Consider the following 15,462-nt stretch of genomic DNA (forward strand, 5'->3'; position numbering starts at 1 on the left):
ACCAGCCCTCACCAAAGGATACTGCTAGACCACCTGTGTATGAAGATCTGTAGCCTAGCCGCAGCAGGCGTTTTACTAACTCATAGAGGACTTTGAGGGGCACTGACTCCTGTGGCCAATGTCACCCCACCCTAACCATGAATGGAGGAATAATCACAAGGACACCCCTGTCAACCACACAGCACCAAAAGCATCTTTCTTCATCCTCATCATCCTGCATTTTCAGCATCAGGACCACTCCATTGATGTTTATGGTGGTCTTTATGTAAAATTGGAACTGGACTTGAGACTGCTTTGGTGACCAGGTAGCTGTCAAACTACTCCCTATTGGCCACCCTGATCTTCTCCCTGTCCGAGCTAGCTGCCCCACGTAGGCTAGAGTAGCCAAACCCAACTCTTTGAAGCGTTTCAGACGTTTCTAAACTTTATGGTTACCAATGCTTGTTTGGGGTTTGGACTAAAAAGGTGCAATTTACGTTTTAATTAAAAATCTATATTTCCAGAGCTCTCTGGTGGATTTTGCTCATCTCCATGTCTAAATATTCATACAAATATAATCTATTTTTATAAGTTAGTGTCAGGTTTTTTCTTGTTGTGTGAATTTTGTTGTTTGGTGCATCTAATGCTTTATTGTAGTTCCTTTGTATAAGGAAGTGTCCTTTTTGAATTGTCAACCCCACGCTTTTTGCTTTAGATGCTGTTGGTTATGACTCTGAAAGTGCACTGGAGCCTGCTTACCAATTGGCAAGTACTTTAACCCTCTTATAATTGCCTAGTATATGTTACCATTGGTACCTAGGACATGGGTGTTCAAGGGGTCACCAGTGCCCAAAGCACTTTTTGTGCGACCCTGAGTGATCCAAGTAAACTACCAACAGCAGACCTGCTATTGCAGACTGTAGGAGCAGTGTAAACTTCTCGAACTTGACTGTGCCCACACAATGTGTGGCACAGCCCAAGCATTATTTTTAATATATGTCAGCCACCCAAAAGCAAGGCCTCCTGGGCACAGGAGGCAGGGGTGCAATATATTAAAGGTGTTGACATATAAGTGCAAACTTAAATATCCCTGTAGTGGGCTTTAACACTAAAGACTATAATAAGTCAACTGCGGTGTAGGAAAGTACCATCTTGTCTGGCATGTTACCCCCATATTTCACTGTATATATGTTGTTTTAGTCTATGTGTCACTGGGACCCTGCCAGGCAGGGCCCCAGTGCTCATAAGTATGTGCCCTGTATGTGTTCCCTGCGTGATGACTAACTGTCTCACTGAGGCTCTGCTAACCAGAACCTCATTGGTTATGCTCTCTCTGCTTTCCAAATTGTCACTAACAGGCTAGTGACCAATTTCACCAATTCACATTGGAATACTTGAACACCCATATAATTCCCTAGTATATGGTACTGAGGAACCCAGGGTATTGGGGTTCCAGGAGATCCCTATGGGCTGCAGCATTTCTTTTGCCACCCATAGGGAGATCTGACAATTCTTACACAGGCCTGCCAGTGCAGCCTGGGTGAAATAACGTCCACGTTATTTCACAGCCTTTTACCACTGCACTTAAGTAACTTATAAGTCACCTATATGTCTAACCTTCACCTGGTTAAGGTTGGATGCAAAGTTACTTAGTGTGTGGGCACCCTGGCACTAGCCAGTGTGCCCCCACATTGTTCAGGGCAAATTCCCCAGACATTGTGAGTGTGGGGACAACATTACACGCATGCACTATACATACGTCACTACCTATGTATAGCGTCACAATGGTAACTCCGAACATAGCCATGTAACATGTCTAAGATCATGTAATTGTCACCCCAATGCCATGGCATTGGGGAGACAATTCCATGATCCACCGGGTCTCTAGCACAGAACCCGGGTACTGCCAAACTGCCTTTCCGGGGTCTCCACTGCAGCTGTTGCTACTGCCAACCCCTCAGACAGGTTTCTGCCCTCCTGGGGTCCAGGCAGCCCTGGCCCAGGAAGGCAGAACAAATGATTTCCTCTGAGAGAGGGTGTGACACTCTCTCCCTTTGGAAATAGGTGTGATGGCTGGGGAGGAGTAGCCTCCCCCAGCCTCTGGAAATGCTTTGATGGGCACAGATGCTGGCATAAGCCAGTCTACACCGGTTTAGGGATCCCCCAGCCCTGCTCTGGCGCGAAACTGGACAAAGGAAAGGGGAGTGACCACTCCCCTGACCTGCACCTCCCAGGGGAGGTGCCCACAGCTCCTCCAGTTTGCCCCAGACCTCTGCCATCTTGGAAACAGAGGTGTTGCTGGCACACTGGACTGCTCTGAGTGGCCAGTGCCAGCAGGTGACGTCAGAGACTCCTTCTGATAGGCTCTTACCTATCCTAGTAGCCAGTCCTCCTTCCTAGGTAGCCAAACCTCCTTTCCTGGCTATTTAGGGTCTCTGCTTTGGGAAATTCTTCAGATACCGAATGCAAGAGCTCACCAGAGTTCCTCTGCATCTCCCTCTTCACCTTCTGCCAAAGGATCGACCGCTGACTGCTCAGGACGCCTGCAAAACTGCAACAAAGTAGCCAGACGACTACTAGCAACCTTGTATCGCTTCATCCTGCCTGCTTTCTCGACTGTTTCCAGGTGGTGCATGCTCTGGGGGTAGCCTGCCTCCTTTCTGCACCAGGAGCTCTGAAGAAATCTCCAGTGGGTCGACGGATTCTTCCCCCTGCAACCGCAGGCAACAAAAGACTGCATCACCAGTCCTCTGGGTCCCCTCTCAGCAGGACGAGCGTGGTCCCTGGAACTCAGCAACTCTGTCCAAGTGACTCCCACAGTCCAGTGACTCTTCAGTCCAAGTTTGGTGGAGGTAAGTCCTTGCCTCCCCACGCTAGACTGCATTGCTGGGTACCGCGTGATTTGCAGCTGCTCCTGTGCACTCTTCCAGGGTTTCCTTCATGCACAGCCAAGCCTGGGTCCCCGACACTCTAACCTGCAGTGCACAACCTTCTCAGTTGTCCTCCGGCATCGTGGGACTCCCTTTTCTGACTTCGGGTGAACTCCGGTTCACTCCTCTTCTAAGTGCCTGATCCGATACTTCTGCGGGTGCTGCCTGCTTCTGTGAGGGCTCCCTGACTTGCTGGGTGCCCCCTCTGTCTCCTCATCCAAGTGGCAACATCCTGGTCCCTCCTGGGCCACAGCAGCATCCAAAAAAAACCTAACCGCGACCCTTGCAGCTAGCAAGGCTTGTTTGCGGTCTTTCTGCGTGCGAACACCTCTGCAAGCTTCTTCACGATGTGGGACATCCATCTTCCAAAGGGGAAGTTCCTAGTCCTCTTCGTTCTAGCAAAACACCAAGCTTCTTCCATCCAGTGGCAGCTTCCTTGCACCCTCAGCTGGCATTTCCTGGGCTCCTGCCCACTCTCGACACTGTTGCGACTCTTGGACTTGGTCCCCTTGTCTTACAGGTACTCAGGTCCGGAAATCCACTGTTGTTGCATTGCTGGTGTTGGTTTTCCTTGCAGAATCCCCCTATCACGACTTCTGTGCTCTCTGGGGGTTGTAGGTGCACTTTACACCTACCTTACAGGGTCTTGGGGTGGGCTATTTTTCTAACCCTCACTGTTTTCTTACAGTCCCAGCGACCCTCTACAAGCTCACATAGGTTTGGGGTCCATTCGTGGTTCGCATTCCATTTTTGGAGTATATGGTTTGTGTTGCCCCTATACCTATGTGCTCCTATTGCAATCTACTGTAACTTTACATTGCTTGCATTACTTCCTTTTGCTATTACTGCATATTTTTGGTATAATGTACAAATATATTGTGTATATTTGGCATCCTCATGCTGAGGGTACTCACTGGGATACTTTTGGCATATTGTCATAAAAATAAAGTACCTTTATTTTTAGTATATCTGTGTATTGTGTTTTCTTATGATATTGTGCATATGACACCAGTGGTATAGTAGGAGCTTTACATGTCTCCTAGTTCAGCCTAAGCTGCTTTGACATAGCTACCTTCTATCAGCCTAAGCTGCTAGAAACACCTCTTCTACACTAATAAGGGATAACTGGACCTGGCACAAGGTGTAAGTACCTCTGGTACCCACTACAAGCCAGGCCAGCCTCCTACAAGCGGTACATAGGATAACATGGGCGGGCACCCGGGCAAACCCAAGGTCACCAACGCCAATATGGTACCACTGAAATGGGTCATGTTTGGTATCAAACAATGTCTCTTCTCATCCCTGACACACATCTTGTTTCGAGGGTGATGTGGCATGGATCCAGAGAGCAGCCTTAGAGATTACCCATCGAGTTGCCCCAGCTTCCCTTTGCTCTCGCTGCCAGCCCACAGATGCTGCCGCCAAGATGGGATTCTGATCCTCTGGGCATAAGGGTGATCACTCCCAGGAGTCAGGACAATGGCCTGGATGGTAAGGATGTCACACCTCCCTCCCTTCCAGGAAGGCTAGTGATGTAGCAAATCAAGACAGTGAGCTTCAAAGGACACACCACCTCTGATATGCACGCAAGCTGTCCCCCTGCCCATGCACATTTGCACCTGGGCAGGCAAGAAAATTAGTCAGGAGGCGTACACCCCAGAAGATTAGCCATACATCTAGTATGGGCAGCCTGGTCTGTAAAGCAGAGAAAGACTTCTGCCATATTGAAAGTGGCAAAATAGAGGGTTCTGGGTAGCAAATTTGCCACAACCCAGCAGATGTGGTCACCTCCGGGGGAGATGGGCTGCTGGGGATAGTAGTAGCCCATTGACTACTTGCACCCACACCCCTAGTACCACTAAATCTAGGATTTAAGGGGCCCTGGCACCAGAACCTCAGATCTGCGGTAACTTGCGAAGAAAGAACAAGAGAGGACCAGCATCAGTGACAACAGGAACCTGCACAAAAAATAGGTGTGATACCATGAACCTCTGGCAACCTTCCTAGAACCCTACGACTGCGGCTGGTCCTGGACCAAAGAGTGATTCCTCCAGCAAGAGTGAACCCTTTGTGAGCAAAAGGCAAGATGAGACTCCCACCCCAGGTAAAACGCACCTACCAGATCTGAGGAAGTGCTGGCCATCAGACCCCATGGGATCGCTCAAAGGCAGGTGGTCCAGTGCATTGTGGGAAGGGTATTCCAGCTCTGTGCAAAGTTACAGCGGCTACCGTTTTCCACTGGACCTCTGGAAGGGGAGATAGCTTCTCCTCCACCTTACCACTGCCAAGGCTTATTGGTGGCCAGTTCGGTCATCATCACCTTTACTCGGCGCTGCACGCGAAGGCACACCGCAACACCTTCATTTAATGTCACCTGTGGCTCCATTGTTGAGTTTTTGCATCTGCTTCCTCACCTGCACCATCTCAGTGGTAAACCTGGCAAATGCACCTCCCGTTCAGGACCAAGTATAGCCAAGCAGACTTCTGCAACTGAGACGCCCAAGCTTGGTAGAGTTGTTCTGCCTGGTGAATCCTGGTCCAGGGGCCCACACAACCATAACCCCAGTGGGCTTCCATAAACTAGACCTGCAGGTGACAGAGTGTCATAAGTACCATTTTCCAACACAACCGGCTCCCACATTCAGCACCAAGAATAGCCAAGATACCTCTGCACTCGTGAGGTAAAATTGGTTTGATGGTCGCAGCTTGGTCATGGGACCCCCACACCTTAACCACCAGTGAGTTGCTCCGAACACATCTCTCGAGTGTCTGAGTGTCACTGATGTTTTCCCCATTGACCACAGTGGTAAAGTTTGACAGCTTGTAAATGTACTGATTTTATTTTCACTCTAAAATCCATAACTTTGGTAATATATATCTGATTTACTTTGTTTTGGTGTCCAAAATAATATAAAAATCTGCTTTATTTTTATAAATTGGTGTTGGATTTCTTTAGAGTCATGCCAATTACTTTTCATCTGTTTGTATTCCGAAATGCTTAACGCTTGTTCCTGTAGTTCATGTTCCTCTAGTAAAGCCTGACTGATCTTTCCCACACTACCGGGACTGAGCAGCCACGGCCCATCCTTTAGGGTGGTAGGGGCCACACCCCACCTTTTACCCCCCATGAAGAGTGGCTGTAAGGCTGAGCAAAGATCAGCCTGACAGATACTCTTCATGTTCTGCTCAGGCAGCCAGGAGCGAGACATGCGTGATTTGCACAGACTCCTGGCTGCCTGAGCTGAACTTTGCTGGGCTGAAGATGTCACAGCTCCTATGGGTGTGACTTCCTCGGCTCAGCAAAGGCGCCTCGAGGCTCTCCCCCTCAGTGACGAGGGAAAGCATCACCCATTGATCCCGACCTGGACGCTTCAGGTTTAAGCCCTGAAGCGCCCAAGACGAGTGTCAATCAGTGACACCTCGTCACAGAGTGGGATGTGGTCAGACTTCTCACTGATCCCATCCCACTCTGTGACAAAGCTAGGTCTGCTGCCTTCCTTCATTGGCTGACCTAAGGTCAGCCAGAGAGGGATGGCAGCAGTCCCAACCCTCCTGGAAGCTCAGAGATGAAGGTAAATGTGTGTGTGTTTTTTAAATGAATGTTTGGTGCATGCGTTTATGTTTGAATGTTGATGAGTGTTGTGAATGGATGTCCGTGTGTGTGTGTGAATGAATGAGTGTGAGTGTGCTTCCCGCCCGCTCCCTTCCTTCTAAAATTACCAGCCGTCACTGGGACTGAGCTAAGGATTTATTATGATTAATCAAAAATGCCCATCTTTGGGGTATTGTGAGAATATTACATACTGAAGCCTAACCAGCATTGCAGCATAATACTCCACTTTTCTACACCTTGTTGAAGCCTTGCTGTTCGAAGCTACACTGGCCCCATGACAGTTTTGCGTGTGTGTTACACAGTAAGATCACGAAGCCATACCATATAATTCACCACAATCCTCACAGCATCTGCAGAAGAGACTGCAGGGCCTGGTGAACATATTCTTGGACATGGCAGCCAGTGGGAGGACAATTAGGGACTTTAAAGGAAATTAGCCCTTCACTGTGAATGAGCTAATTCTTTTGCCAAAGCGGTGTTGGGCAGGAGGGAAGAGGGTGAATTGGTGGTGAGAGAGGAAGAGAATAAATAGATCAGGTCAGGAGAGGTAGAATAGATGCAAGTTGTGCTGCGCGTGCAATACTCAGTAGCGAGAGCAGTGTGGCAGTTATTTATTAAAATTAATAACATATTTTGGGCTTTGAAAAGACTATATTAAACACTTAAATAACATAATCCCTTCAACAATTCATTTTGTAGACAGTTAAAAGTAATACCTCTACAACTGGCAATTCAGTACCAAAACATGATTAATATCTTAACAAAATGTTCAAATTACACTAATGAGTGTCTTGCCATCCGTATTTATTATCCAGTCATACACTTCCTCTGCATTCTTGGAGCATAACTAAGGCTGAGGTAATCAAACTCGTTAGAATTGTCTATTTGGCGCTTTCGCAATTAGAGTTCCCGGAACCATGCCATTAAATGTTTATACAGCTGAAGGTTTTGTAGAAATTGGGCTTGGTTAACAGCACAATTTCCACAGAACTTGGACCAAAGGTTATACGTGTTGATGTGGTTAAAGTACCTTGACAAAAACTCCTTCGCTTCTGTCTTTCATTGTCCTTCTTACCGTATAACTTTCACATTTCACCTAATGTAATGGAGAATGGGAGTTGGATAGGAAAGACTAGGAACATGAGAAGTTGCTAAAACTTAATCGTCCCAGACTGTGACCTAAGGAAACCTGAAGGCTCCCCCAACCCCCCGTAAAGTACATGGAGCGCCCTTTAAACTGGAGCTCGGGGGCCCGCTCAGCACAGAACCTGGCCTGAGAAGACAAGAGAGTTAGCTTAACCCAATTTTAGAGCATGAGCCCCCAGACGCCTCTAAATACATTGATTTTAAAGCCATAAAAGCTAGCAATATAGCTAATAAAATGCCACCAAATATTTATACGATAACTGCCATATTACCAAGATAGTGCATTGTGCAACTAAGGAAATGATGCTTTGAAATGACTAACAGATGACCTACAGCATGCATGAATTGTTACTCAAATATGTGGCTGAAGTACTTTGTAAATACAACCATATTTTGTTCCTTGGTCTGTGCTTACCATTTTCCATAAATTCACCATGAATAGCATTCGTACTTTTAGCACATAGATATATGCTACTAATTTTCATCAATTGTGCAGGGGTCCGATTGATGTGCAGTTCATTGGCAGCATGTTCGCAGTTATCACACATCACATGATAGCCAATTCTATAACATGCCCAGGTAAATCTAGTTGGCCACCAACGCCATGTACTTGGGTACCCCATCATATTCCAGTCACTGAAATCTTATGCCGATATAGCAGTGTCGTGCTAGTCAGTGTCATGACATTTCCAGGTATCTTGCAAATGCAACTTAATTTCATCTCGTGCCCAGCTATCACTGTTAAATGCCAGTAAGTTTTCCAATGTGCTTAGGTATCTACCATGTACCATTAAAAATCACCATCTGGTTGTTACTCCTTCACATTAATCTGCATAGATACCCACTGATGCACACACCTACAGACACTTATACACCCACACACATATGCATACATACAAATTAGACTTGCGCAAAGTTGCAGACAGCAAGTTCATAAAATATTGTTAAACTATGCCAGCTTTGTGACCTGCGAAGGTCGTACACTTTAAAAAAATAAAATATTGGGGCTAAAAATGGGCCCCTGAGCTACAACAGGAACCTTTCTGCGAACTCTGCAGTGCCATAAGGACAGCTATTTAACTTTGTGGTTGGTGCCTACGCTCTTCGTCTCCTTTCCTCAATGCCATAAAATTCAGGGTAGAATTTCCGTGAGTGGGCAAAGCACATAATATGGTTGGGTTGTGGCCATTGTATTTCCCCACTGACAGCCATGTATGGAAACGCACGCCCCAACAGCCTGTTGTCCTGTCTTTTTTTTTTTTTTAGAGGAACATCCGACTGCGGGCGTGTCTAAAGAAAATTTAGGAAATGTCGTAAATGTTTGTGTAGTTTGAAAATCCTAAATTCGTCCAGCTTTTCTAATAATTAAAACTTCATCCATCCTTACAGACATATTCAAAACTCATACACTAACACACAAAGACGATCATTCTCTTGAATCCCCCTCCTGTAACTCCCCGGCCTGCTTGCAGAGTAAGCGTTGCCTGTGCCGCTTTATCAGTCAGTTGTAGTATGGTTGGGGCTTTGGAATACGGCCATCTGATGCTCAGGATAAGGAAATGACTGATTCAGGTGTATTCGGACCAGTTCCCCACCTCCTCTCATCACTAGGTGAGCCTGACTGGCTAACTGTAGGTGGCTGGCCTGGTTTGTCGTGGGTACCTATGGTACTTACACCTTATACCAGGTCCAGTTATTTCTTATTAGTGCATTGTAGGAGGGTCAAGAAGCCAGGCTTTTTAGAGGTAGCTGTGGATGAGCAGCCAAGGTTTATCTAGTAGACATGCAAAGCTCATGCAATACCACTGTAGTCACACAGTACTCACACAAATGAAAGCGAATACTCAGTGTTATTAAAATAAAGGTACTTTATTTTGGTTACTCAAATGCCAAAAATACCATAGAGACTACACTCCCTTAAGAGATAAGTCATACACAAATTATATAAACTAGTATGCAAAAACAGGTGTAAAAACAGCTAGAAAACAGTGCAATTAGTGAAAATCACAATAGTTAGAAATGGGCCTAGGGGGAGCACAAACCATATACTAAGAAAGTGGTATGCGAATGTCGATTTCCCACCTAGGCAAGTGTAGTATGTAGAGGGGAGCTGGGAGTTCTAGAAAACCCCAAAGGTAAGTACTAGAACCCAGCCCAGTGCCCAGGAAAGCAGGAGTAAAACACAGTAACTTTCCCAGAACACACACAGAAACGAGAAAGAAGATTATGCAAGAACCAGAAGAGACTGCAAGACACCAACAGTGGATTCCTGTACCTGAAGACCTGTGGAAGAAGGGGAAAAAGCCCAAGAAGCACAGAAGAGTCCAAAGAGAACAGGAGCCTCTGCTAAGCTGGATGAAGGTGCAAAAGAAGAACCACTGGTGAAGAAGAAAAGTCATTATTGCACCCAAGAAGACAGAGTCAGGTTCCTGGTTGGTGCAAATGATGTCCCTTGCCGATGGAGGATTGCAGTCTGTTGTGCGTTGCTGGAGTCCGCCAACAAGCCTTGGCACATGCAAAGCTCATGGTTAGCGGAAATTGGCGCTGACCAGGAAGGACCAGGTGGACTCTACCCAGGAGGGGGACTCAGAGGGGCCTCAGCAACTCAGAGAGCCCACAGCAACTCAGAGAGCCCACAGAAGACCAGGCAGCGTACACAGGAGTCCCACAGCACGGGGACAAAGAAAGGTGCAAAAGAGGCCCATGCAGCACTACGACAAAGGCTCCCACGCCACCGGAGAACCACTCAGGAAGCTGTGCGTCTCAAGATAGAGTGCTGGGGCCCGGAGATGCAAGGTGCACGGAGAACTTTGTGGAAGGATGCCAACAAGCCTTGGCAACTGCAAAACACTTGGTGCACGGGGGTACTGTCTTGTGTGGGGAGGCAAGTTCTTAACTCCACCAAAATGGGACAGTAGGACGTCAGGACCATCGGGACCACTTCAGTCCACCACCGGTGATGCAGGATCCACACACCTCAGCAGGAGAGGGGATCAACTCAGCCGGTCGTCGTGGCAGTAGATGCCTGCTTAAGCAGGTGAGTGACTCTCTCACCCCAAGGGAGGTTCCTTCGCTGTTCTGGTGCAGGCTGGAGACGGCCTGTCCACAGAGGATGCATGACGGGAAACAGTTGCAGTTGCTGGCAGGAGCTGAAGATACAATGTTGAAGAAGGCGTCTTGCTTCTTTGTTGCCGTTTGGAGAGTTCCTGGAAGGTCCAGATGCAGTTTCTTCGGTGAGAAGTTGTAGTTGAGGTTGCAGAGGATTCCTGCTGGCGTCTTGCAATCCAAATCTCAAGAACCACCCAAAGGAGAGACCCTAAATAGCCCTGAAAGGGGGATTGTCAACTAAACAGGTAAGCACCTATCAGGGGAGGGCTCTGACGTCACCTGCTGGCACTGGCCACTCAGATGCTCCCAGAGTTCCCTGCCAACTTGGAATCCAAGATGGCAAAACCCAGTGACCCTCTGGAGGAGCTCTGAGCGCCACCCCTGGGGTAGTGATGGACAGGGGAGTGGTCACTCCCTTTTCCTTTGTCCAGTTTCGCACCAGAGCAGGGACTGGGGGTCCCTGATCCGATGTAGACTGGATTATGCAAGGAGGCCACCAAATGTGCCCTTCAAAGCATTTCCAGTGGCTTGGGGAGGCTACCCCTCCCAAGCCTGTAACACCTATTTCCAAAGGGAAAAGGTGTAACACCGCTCTCCCAAAGGAAATCATTTGTTCTGTCTTCCTGGGCTTGAGTGTTTCAAACAAAAGGACATGAGAAACCTGTCTGAGAGGTGGCAGCAGCTGAGGATGCCTGGAAAAACTCAGATTTTAGGCTGTAATGGCAGTACTAGCGCTCCTCTAAGGAGCCCCTAGAGTGCATGGGATCCTACAGACCAATGCCTGCAAAAGCATGGAAGTATAATTCCTACATGTTTGATACCAAACATGCCTATGTTCGGAGTTACCATTATCTAGCTGTGTCCAGTACACGTGTAAAATGGCGTCTCTGCATTCATGAAGTCCGGGAACATGGTCCTGGAGGTCGTGGGGGCACCTCTGGTAGTGCAGGGGTGCCCTCAAAAACAGGTAGTTTGCACCCTGCCCTCAGGGCTGGAAGGCCTGCTATAGGGGTGACATTTATGTGACCTGGTGCAGTGTAAATAGCAGTAAAAGGGTGCATGCACCTTTTCACACAGGCTGCAGTGGCAGTCCTGCAGAAGCCTTTGCATGGGCTTCCTTTGGGTGACAAAATATATGCTGCAGCCCATAGGGATCCCCTGGAATCCCAATGCCCTGGGTACCTAGGTACCATACACTGGGGACTTATAAGGGGGCACCAGTGTGCCAAATGTGGGTGAAATACTGTGTTAACAGTATCCTACAACCAATTTCAGAGGGAGAGAGCATAACTACTGGGGTCCTAATTAGCAGGTCCCAGTAGACACTGTCAAGCACACTGACATCAGGCAGAAAATGGGGGAAACCATATCAAGAAAGAGGACACCTTCCTACACCATCATTTACTTGCGATGGAGTAACAGAAAGTAGAACACATTCTGTGGCCTCAGTGCCCATAAATGTTTTTCCCCTCAATTTATCAGCTATGTGCCAAATTCAAACGGGTAAACTTAGACTTTTGGTCTAAGTTTAGAACAAAAGTCTAAGTTTAAAATTTTCGGTATTCACAAAGGTAAGCTTTGAGTAGTATCTTTACGTCCACACTTAGGGCTGATTATCCGCCCTTGGGGCAGATTATCTGCACTCGGGTATATTATTCACCCTCGCGCCAAAGTCATAGTAATTACACTCACACACCTGTACACTATCAATACCACCTACAACAAAAAAGAGATAAAAACAGCACACATCCAAGGCTCAGTTTTTTCCACACCAACGCTGCGCCTGCCTGCTCTGAAGACATGCTACCCCTCAGGAGGAAGAAAAATTATACACATTGGAGGAGACCACCATGATCCTCAATTTCATAGTGAGGCACTACAAAGAACTGCATGGTGTTAGAAATGGGGTCTTTGGTTGGCAGTCAGGTTACCCCCTGTCCAAGCAAGGACCCTCACTCTAGTCAGGGTAAATCACACATAATCCAAATTATCATGTGCCCACCCTCTGGTAGCTTGGCACTGAGCAGTCAGGCTTAACTTAGAAGGCAATGTGTAAAGTATTTGTGCAATAAATCATGCAATAACACAGTAGCACACCTCAAAAATACACCACACAGTGTTTAGAAAAAAAGATAATATTTATCTGGTAAGATGCAGGTCAAAACGATTAAGATGCAATAAATATATGTTGAGATATCACTGTAAAATGATATAAAGTGTCTATAGTCTCCTAAAAGCAACAAATGTCTCTTGTTGGCAAGTAAATGCAATTGTGTACATATGTGACAGGTTGCACATATTCAAAAAACTTGGTTAAGTCTGATGACCTTTCTCTTTTGTTGCCACATACTGTCAGAGTATAGTCACACAATGGGGCAGAGGTCCCTGCACCATCAGGGAGGCAATGTCATGGAGCACATCAACCCACACCATTAGCACAAAGCTTTACTGAAATATGGCCAGGAGAGAGTCCTAACTCCTACGTTGTGATGCGTCACCTCATAGATACATTACATAAAATCCATAAACAGTGCCAAACCTGTGAGATGAACTAGGAGATGTTGTGCTTCACATTTGTCAACCAGAATGTAAACTGAAAACAACCATATTGTAGGCCCTGTGACGTCCAGAAATAAACAGCCTGCAGTGATCTCTGCTACAAGCATCGGTGTGACATCTGGTCAGGCAACATACACTGCGCGGATATTAGAATGAATGTTACCCAAACATTGGAAGATAATTGTGCATATCAAACTTGTACTCTGCAATGCACTGACATGATCTGACGTGCAAAGGTGAATCAGCTCTGCATGTTTTGGAAAACTACCTTTAGAAATTTAAAGAGACCACATCATACCTATGATGCATGATGCCCCTGGAAATAAAGGCGTGCCCAAAGTTAGGCAGTGCAGGATACCTTAGTTATTTACGTCCTGTAGCTTTCAATAACCTCCAAATACATGTTTGCCTGTAAGTTTGATACCTGGTTGATGTAAGGGCTGTGCACAATTAACAGCTGACCAGTGTTGCTGTTGACCAGGGGGCCGCTTGTAAAGGTCAGGAGGCCCACATGTGCCCCCCCCCGCCCGTAACTTGAAGATCACTGGTCTATACCCATGGTATGTACATGTATATTCACTACCATCCTCCTTTGTATTTAAATGTGGACGTTTGTAACATTACTAACTCAGTGTTACAGATGACAACATCCAGGGGTTTGGGAGACATCCTGGCTGCAGTAGTCAAACCCACTGCCATGCGTCCATCAGGAAAGTGTTGTATACTCATGCACAATAACCAAGTCCTTGTGGAAGGGCATTAGCAGATATAGCCACTTTTGCATTACATCTGAAGTTGATGTGTAAAATGTCCCCAACATAATCAGTGACGTGTCTGTCAAGTGTGCATATTCACATATAATTCATGCAGAACATTAAATATGGTGTCACTTCCGTCACAAGCTGCTGGATCGAGGACCATATCTTCTGCTACATACTTGAGTAGCCAGGTCCAGCAGCTGACATCAAGGGGGATCTCAACACCACACAGAGCTGTGGTTGCAACTGGTGAGTTTGCTTTTGCATTGTATCTCTGTATTGAACACTTCAATGCTACGTTGTAAGCTGTTACGTGTATGTGTACACAAACCAGGTCACATGTGAAACATCTGTTGTGTTGATGCGAAGATGATTTTACTCAACCCTTGTGTTGCACTGCATGATATTTTAATGAAAATACTTAGCCAGTTGCAACCTCTTTCTTACAGGTGCTGAGGACGATGAGTTGTTTCAGGAAGAAGGACCATCCACCAGTGGCAGGCAATGCACAATCAAAGGGGAGAACCCATTCCTTTTCCAAGCTGTCTTGTCAGCTGCCAGAAATGCACAAGAGAAGAAGGAAGTGGAGGAGGATGAAGATCAGGCACTGCTCTCTATTATTGGCCCATGCTGGACAACATCTAAGCTTACACCTGCTCTGGTCAGCATAGTGCCTCCTACTTCACCCCTAAGGATTGCCTATTCCTCACGTACCCCCCCCCCCCACTGGTGGACCTGACAGTCGTATCTAAGGCTGTCCCAAGCGGAGAGGGCTGGAAGATGTTTATGGTAGACAGTGGGAGAAGGATTTCTTCCAACAACAGTTTTTTTTTTTTAAACGATATTTTATTATCCTTTTATTTTCATACATTGATAATATAACTTTAACTTGTACATTAGTCCGCATCAATTATTACCAACAGTTGTTGTATTGTTCCAATCTGTGGACAGTGTCTGCGCAAGTGTATTCATGGTCTATGTAACTTCTTAATAGATATTCTCAAGAACTATTTACATGATGGTGGTTACTTTGAGGTGAATGTTCATAGTAGGGTGGGTTAAAGACTAGTCGTCTGGGATTGGAGTTCTCCTGTTAAGTTTAATCTTAACTGTCTACTCGGGTTATTTGTTCATGTGTGTGGGTGCATGGTATGGCTCCTGATCAGACTTATGCAGTGTCAATTACTCCCAGGTGGTTGCTGCCCTCCTCGGCTGCCTTACGCTCGAAGCTAGGTCCATCGATCTTCCCCTTCAGATCGTAGTGCGTGTTTATGTGTTCTTCTCTACTTAATTATTCCTGGCAGGATGGTGTCTCAGCTAATCTCCTTGTGTTTCCTCGTCACTATCTCGAGATTCCCATCTTCCTAAT

General features: G+C 46.6%; 1 long non-coding RNA gene across 1 annotated transcript in view; it reads left to right on the forward strand.

The window, feature by feature from the left end:
* The window catches only part of LOC138245533 (uncharacterized), a 168,163-nt gene extending 153,077 nt beyond the window's left edge, over positions 1–15,086 (forward strand). Inside the window, exon 4 of the long non-coding RNA XR_011194138.1 lies at positions 14,543–15,086. This is a non-coding gene — a long non-coding RNA (uncharacterized lncRNA). The remainder of the gene's footprint in view (positions 1–14,542) is intronic.
* Positions 15,087–15,462: the final 376 nt, after the last annotated feature.

The sequence above is a fragment of the Pleurodeles waltl genome, chromosome 7 (genome assembly GCF_031143425.1).
Source record: "Pleurodeles waltl isolate 20211129_DDA chromosome 7, aPleWal1.hap1.20221129, whole genome shotgun sequence".
In the NCBI taxonomy this organism is placed as follows: Eukaryota; Metazoa; Chordata; class Amphibia; order Caudata; family Salamandridae; genus Pleurodeles; species Pleurodeles waltl.